This window comes from Palaemon carinicauda, chromosome 23, assembly GCF_036898095.1.
Source record: "Palaemon carinicauda isolate YSFRI2023 chromosome 23, ASM3689809v2, whole genome shotgun sequence".
NCBI lineage: Eukaryota > Metazoa > Arthropoda > Malacostraca > Decapoda > Palaemonidae > Palaemon > Palaemon carinicauda.
The window spans coordinates 63,367,381-63,374,880 of record NC_090747.1 but is presented as its reverse complement, the minus strand read 5'-3'; the positions used below and the strand labels follow the sequence as shown (position 1 = coordinate 63,374,880).

Here is a 7,500-nt window from a genome sequence, read left to right as displayed (position 1 = left end):
TCAGCGGTGGTGGGCGGGGCTAAACAGATAGTGTTGGAAAAGATGCCAGAGGTAGTGGGTAGGGCTAAACAGATAGTACAGGAAGAGATACCACGCATGCTGGATGGGGCTAAACAGATAGTGTAGGAAGAGATCCCAGAGGTGGTGGGCGGGGCTAAACAGATAGTGTAGGAACAAATGTCAGCAGTGGTGGGCGGGGCTAAACAGATAGTGTAGGAAGAGATGTCAGCGGTGGTGGGCGGGGCTAAACAGATAGTGTAGGAAGAGATGTCAGCGGTGGTGGGCGGGGCTAAACAGATAGTGTAGGAAGAGATGTCAGCGGTGGTGGGCGGGGCTAAACAGATAGTGTTGGAAAAGATGACAGAGGTAGTGGGTAGGGCTAAACAGATAGTACAGGAAGATACCACACATGCTGGACGGGGCTAAACAAATAGTATATGAAGAGATCCCAGAGTTGGTGGGCAGGGCTAAACAGATAGTGTAGGAAGAGATGCCAGAGGTGGTAGGCGGGGCTAAACAGATAGTGTTGGAAAAGATGCCAGAGGTGGTGGGTAAAGCTAAACAGATAGTACAGGAAGAGATACCACGTATGGTGGACGGGGCTAAACAGATAGTGTAGGAAGAGATGCCAGAGGTGATGGGCAGGGCTAAACAGATAGTGTAGGAAGAGAAGCCAGAGGTGGTAGGCGGGGCTTAACAGATAGTAGAGGAAGAGGTTACAGAGATGGTAGGTGGGGCTAAACACAGGAACTCGCCGCGTAATAAGCGTGGGAAAGGGTGCATATCCTGAGAGTGAGGTGTGACTGGAATTCCTGTGTCCAGCTGTATCATACTGCATTAACTGAATAATTTCTAATTTATTTCATGTATCTAATATTGTTAATTATCTTAATGTTCGAAATTTTTTAATCCTTTCTCAATTATACTTCCTTCTTGACTTCTCTATTCCCTTTTCTCATCAGAGCCCATGGGCTTATAGCATCCTGGTTTTCCAACAATGGTTGCATCTTGGCTAGTAAGGATAATTATAATAGTGATAATGATGATAATATGAATAATAGAATAGAATAAAAGGTATATGTTTATAAAGCTTATAACTCAATACACAATTGTTTATAAAAAAAGAATATGAAACTTAACAAATGAATACTGTATGTATACCAAGAATATAATGTTAAGTATTTAATTAGTGTTATTAATTGCTAATACATATTCAATGTTTAAAGGTAACTCATGAATGGCAGAGGCAAGGAACAGGACAAAGCTTTATAGACTTACCCCATATTCAAGCCCCTTCTCCACTCAAGCTAGGTCCAGGGAAGGGACAGGACAGGACAATGCATGAAAAACTGGCCATATATACATTATATGATCAGCTCCTAGCCTCCTTTCCATGATGCCAGGACCATTGAGAGCCAGGTAAAGGCTGCTGATGACTCAGCAGGTAGAGTCATAGGCTCCCACAAACTCCCCTATTCCTAGCTCACAAGGATGGCGAAGTTACGGGCAGGACAAGAATCTATCTCCCGTCCAACAGATTGCCAGGCAAGGACGAATCCTATAGGATACAACAAATATTGAACTATTTGATGTATAGATGCAAAGCTTTACTTTAATTAATAATTTGTTACAATTTTCCTAAGAAATCTTTAACATGATGTTGTCATAAATCTAGTAATGTATTTTTTAATTGTGGAATAAAATTCCTCAGAATCTGTTGTTAAAAACATGAAATTCTAGAATATATTCATACATACATCCATCCATCCATACATACATACATACATACATACATACATATAGTCATTAAGAAAAAATATTTTCTTTTTTTAAATTGACTAAAACAAGTAAAAATTACATAAAATAAAAGAAAATTAAATCACTTAAAAAATTCATTGTAAATTTATTGAAAAAAATCAAAAGTATTTCAAAATGTGTTTTGTCTTAGTTTCGAAGATATTGATTAATCTCTCTCTCTCTCTCTCTCTCTCTCTCTCTCTCTCTCTCTCTCTCTCTCTCTCTCTCTCTCTCTCTCTCTCTCTCTCTCTCTCTCTTATATACCTAACAGACACTATATCTATCTCATTCTTAATTTTAAATTTATCTTATAAAATCAAAGGTATTTTAAGATGGGTTTATATCTTGGTTTCCAAGATCTCTCTCTCTCTCTCTCTCTCTCTCTCTCTCTCTCTCTCTCTCTCTCTCTCTCTCTCTCTCTCTCCCTAACAGACACTATATCTATTTCATTCTTAATTGTAAATTTATCTTATAAAATCAAAAGTATTTTAAGATAGGTTTTGTCTTGGTTTCGAAGATATTGATTAATCTCTCTCTCTCTCTCTCTCTCTCTCTCTCTCTCTCTCTCTCTCTCTCTCTCTCTCTCTCTCTCCTAACAGACACTATATCTCATTCTTAATTGTAAATCTATCTTATAAAATCAAAAGTATTTCAGAATGGGTTTATATCTTCCTTTCCAGAATATCAATTCATAGTTATCTCACTCTCTATATACCACCATGACACTCCATCTATCTATCTTACCTCTGTCTATCTATCTAACCCTCATTCTATATATATATCAGTTTCCCTCGACAGTGGGTATTAAGGCATCCATTCTTGTCAGCCTTCGTATTACAAAGATATCTGCCATTCACAATGTATGGGGACACACACGTGTCAGGGGGACTGTTTCGATTACTTGGGATTTCTTCCATGCTGGCATGCTTTGGCCATTACCTAAATGTCAGGGATGAAACTCGCTTTGAAAATGTGTACAAAGGTATATATACATATATATATATATATATATATATATATATATATATATATATATATATATATATGCATATATATACATATATATACACACACATATATATATATATATATATATATATATATATATATATATATATATATGCACACACCTAAAAGGATACTGGGAGAGACAAGTCGACCAGTAGATTAATAAATAGATAGATAATATATTGATAGATATAGAGATGAATAAGTAGATTAAGATAAACACACACACACACACACACACACACACACACACACACATATATATATATATATATATATATATATATATATATTTATATATATACATATATATATTTATATATATGCATATATATACATATATACAGTACTGTATATGTATATATATGTACACACATATATATATATATATATATATATATATATATATATATATATATATATATATATATGTACATATATGTATATATATATATATATACACTTACTGTATATATGTATCTGTTTGCACATTTCTGATTGCCTAATCAACTGAAGTTTAATATCAGCCTTTACCCATTTAATCTCTCTCTCTCTCTCTCTCTCTCTCTCTCTCTCTCTCTCTCTCTCTCTCTCTCTCTCTCATGTGACATTTATGTCACACAAGGCCAGAGAATAAGAAGTTGAATTTATCAAAACATTATTATTATTATTATTATTATTATTATTATTATTATTATTATTATTATTATTATTATTATTATTATTATTATTAGCTAAACTAAACTACAACCCTTCTTGGGAAAGCACGATGCTATAAGTCGAGTGAGGAAAGAAAATAAGGAAACAGATGGAACAGGGTGCCTAAGTATACCCTCAAGCAAGAGAACTCTAATCCAAGGCAATGTAAGCCCAGGGTACAGAGGCTATGGTACTATAGCAGATTATTTTTTTTTTCTGCTAAAGATATTTTGATAATTTTTTCCCATGTAAAAACTCTTTTATGTAATACATGATTGTATGTCCTACGCTTATTGATCGTTCATTGTTCTATGTATCATAAATATTACAAATTGAAAGAGATTTTTTATTGACCTGAGAGTAGTAACAGTTGTACCCCATAGCCTCAATATCCATTGCTACTCATATCTGAATCCTCAGGACTGCTGTAAGTTTCTGCAACATTATATTTGGTGTCTTTTGCAATACCCTGTATTTAATTTTGACCTGGGTGAATTTTGTTTACATTGCAAGCCCCATTTATGATACTTTAGACTTAGTTTGTTTACTATGCAATGCCCAGTAGGGATTTACGTAAGCTTTGATGCAATACTTTTTGCAATGCCCTGTATCTGATTATGACCTGGTTGGACTTTGTTTACAGTGCTTCTGCAATATTTGGTGCACTACTTTTGCAACACACTGTTCTAATGTTACTATGGTTACTCTTTACTTACATTGCATTTTTTTACGTTCTTTAGAAAACGTTTCATACCATTTTCTTTTCATTTTCTCTTCATCTTTAGAAAGAAAATACGAAGTTGGTTATTTTCTTCCTCCATCTGTTTAGAATTTTATAACTGTATACTTTTAATTAAGATTAATTTCTGCCTTTGGGTGTCCTCCACAATGTTTAGAACGTTTCTAGCTGGCTAAAATCATCACAACAACTCCAATGTTTACAACTCTTCCCAAAGGCTTAAATCCCTGTCAGATCTTTGCTCATATTTCTGTGATTTTCTTACAGCGCAGATATATCTAAAGATGAAAAACTAATAAATAGCTGTTGCTAATCTTGGAGATGGTTTGGGCATGCTCTTCGCACTCCCCAAGAGAGATTAGTTCACCAAACTTTCAGCTGGGCTCCACAAGGCATTAGAAGAGTTGGAAGTCCCAGGCCTACATGGCTGAGGACTATGAAGCATTAAGTAGAAGATGATGAGTGGAGAAGTGTTGATTTAAAAGCTCAAGCTAGAGACGACGGGCGAAATCTAACCGAGGCCCTTTGCGTCAATAGCTGTAGGAGGAGATGATGATGAATTTTGGAGTTTCGAAACTGAAAGATAAAGAGGATCCCGTTTAGATGAAACATTGCCATCTATATTCCATCCAATGGCCTATTCTTTTCTTAGTATCTTTCTCCATCTTCTTCTAGGCCTCTCATGAATGGCAGAGGCAACGGACAGTGACAATTACCACATAGGGCACCACAGCCCTAATAAATAAATAGTTATCAGTCAACTCCTGTTGCTTGTGTTATATTAAATTCCACTCTGAGCAAGAAATGCTATCAAAGAAATACATAAGATCCCTATAGTCCATTTCTTTTAACGAGGCATATTTGCACCGACTCGAAGGGGTGCCGTTTTAGCTCGGAAAAGTTTTCTGATCGCTGATTGGTTAGAATTATCTTGTCCAACCAATCAGCGATCAGAAAACTTTTCCCAGCTAAAAGGGCACCCCTGCGATTCGGTACAAATATGCCTCGATAAAAGAAATGGACTATAGTACTAAATGCTTGTTGAAAATAGTATTTACAATCCTCCAAAGGGGGCCCAGTGATATATAAGTGCAGCATGTCACATTAACATAATTCAATATGAAAACTCCAATAAAAAGATATTAGTCAATTAGGTAATGATGTCATTACATCTCCCATGCCTTAATGCCGTCATTCATTGCTAATCAGAAAATTATCATATGATGATGTCACTGTTATGCCTTCAGATGATGTCAGAACCATAATCATCAATTATGACATCATGTCTGATAGGTAATTGATCAATAAAGAAAATGGGAAGGACATATTAATATAGAATTAATTCAATAATTGCATGGTATAAATTGTCAGGGAACACGAATGACAATACGATGGATTTTTTTCTTTAAGAGTATTATACTCTGAGCTAGCGAACCTTATCTCGTCAAGCCTTATGGCTTATAGGTTTAAAGGTTTAAAGATCACTCATGAAGGGCAGAGGCAAGGGACAGTGACAATATCCTAGCAGGATAATGCCCTAGAGAATGGCAACAAATCCGTATGATCAGTGCCCATGCCCCTTCTTAACACAAGCTAGGATCAGGGAGGGCCAGGCAATGGCAGCTGATATACTCAGTAGGTAGACTTTTAGGCTCACCCAATCCAACCATCCATAGCTCACAAGGATAGTGAGGTTGCAGACACTGCAAGAAACTATCCAGCAGAACGTCAGACAGGAACGTTTCCAATAATCCATCATGAGTTATTCTCACATCACTTTATCCAGGTCACTACATTTTTTCCCCTTTCTATCTAAGCTTTTATTTCTATGTCTTTCCCTTCTAATTCCCTAAACATTTCTAAACTATGCACAATTTTCACAAAGGCTCGCTTCAAACGAGCGGATTTTTTTCCGTACGGAAATTTTTCCACTCGGGGTGAGGCTTGGTCTTCACATGAGAGAATTTTTCATGAGTGGTCTTGCAGTTTCTATAAGCCACATCGCTGGAACCGCGCGGGTTAGCAGTGCAGGCGGCTAGTAAATTGCTGCCACTTGGAAATTTTTCCACTCGGGATGAGGCTTGTCTTCACATGAGAGGATTCTCCATGAGTGGCCTTGCAGTTTCTATAAGCCACATCGCTGGAACCGCGCGGGTTAGCAGTGCAGGCGGCTAGTAAATTGCTGCCACTTGGAAATTTTTCCACTCGGGATGAGGCTTGTCTTCACATGAGAGGATTCTCCATGAGTGGCCTTGCAGTTTCTATAAGCCACATCGCTGGAACCGCGCGGGTTAGCAGTGCAGGCGGCTATTAAATTGCTGCCACTTGGAAATTTTTCCACTCGGTATGAGGCTTGTCTTCACATGAGAGGATTCTCCATGAGTGGCCTTGCAGTTTCTATAAGCCACATCGCTGGAACCCGCGCGGGTTAGCAGTGCAGGCGGCTAGTAAATTGCTGCCACTTGGAAATTTTTCCACTCGGGATGAGGCTTGTCTTCACATGAGAGGATTCTCCATGAGTGGCCTTGCAGTTTCTATAAGCCACATCGCTGGAACCGCGCGGGTTAGCAGTGCAGGCGGCTAGTAAATTGCTGCCACTTGGAAATTTTTCCACTCGGGATGAGGCTTGTCTTCACATGAGAGGATTCTCCATGAGTGGCCTTGCAGTTTCTATAAGCCACATCGCTGGAACCGCGCGGGTTAGCAGTGCAGGCGGCTAGTAAATTGCTGCCACTTGGAAATTTTTCCACTCGGGATGAGGCTTGTCTTCACATGAGAGGATTCTCCATGAGTGGCCTTGCAGTTTCTATAAACCACATCGCTGGAACCGCGCGGGTTAGCAGTGCGCACAGCTAGTAAATTGCTGCCACTTGGAAATTTTTCCGAGCGGGAAGAGCATAGAGGGGTTCGCTGACCTTCGACAAATCCACGACATCAATACTTTAAACTTTTTATCCCTTATTATCTTAATTAGCATTTCTCAATCCTATTTAACTTTCACAATGGCAATTTCACTCTACAATTCACTGATGCATTTGAATGAAAATTCTAATAATTTACTAATCATTCATAGTCTGATTCATATATCTCCTCTTACCTTTTTCGGTTATATTTTCTCCCATGTACTTATATGAATCAACCATTTAAACTTTTCTGCAATTTATTTTATGTGGATGAGATCCTGGTGAGGGGTACATGGAGATGGTTTGGGCATGGTCTTCGCACTCCCTAACAGAGAATAGTTCATCAAACTTTGA

At 37.7% G+C, this 7,500-nt stretch overlaps 1 protein-coding gene across 1 annotated transcript in view; it reads left to right on the top strand.

The window, feature by feature from the left end:
• The window catches only part of LOC137616949 (probable G-protein coupled receptor B0563.6), a 38,653-nt gene extending 38,472 nt beyond the window's left edge, over positions 1–181 (top strand). Inside the window, exon 3 of the mRNA XM_068346817.1 lies at positions 1–181. This exon is cut by the window's left edge and continues 1,383 nt beyond it. The gene's annotated coding sequence lies outside the window, so the exon portion shown is untranslated.
• Positions 182–7,500: the final 7,319 nt, after the last annotated feature.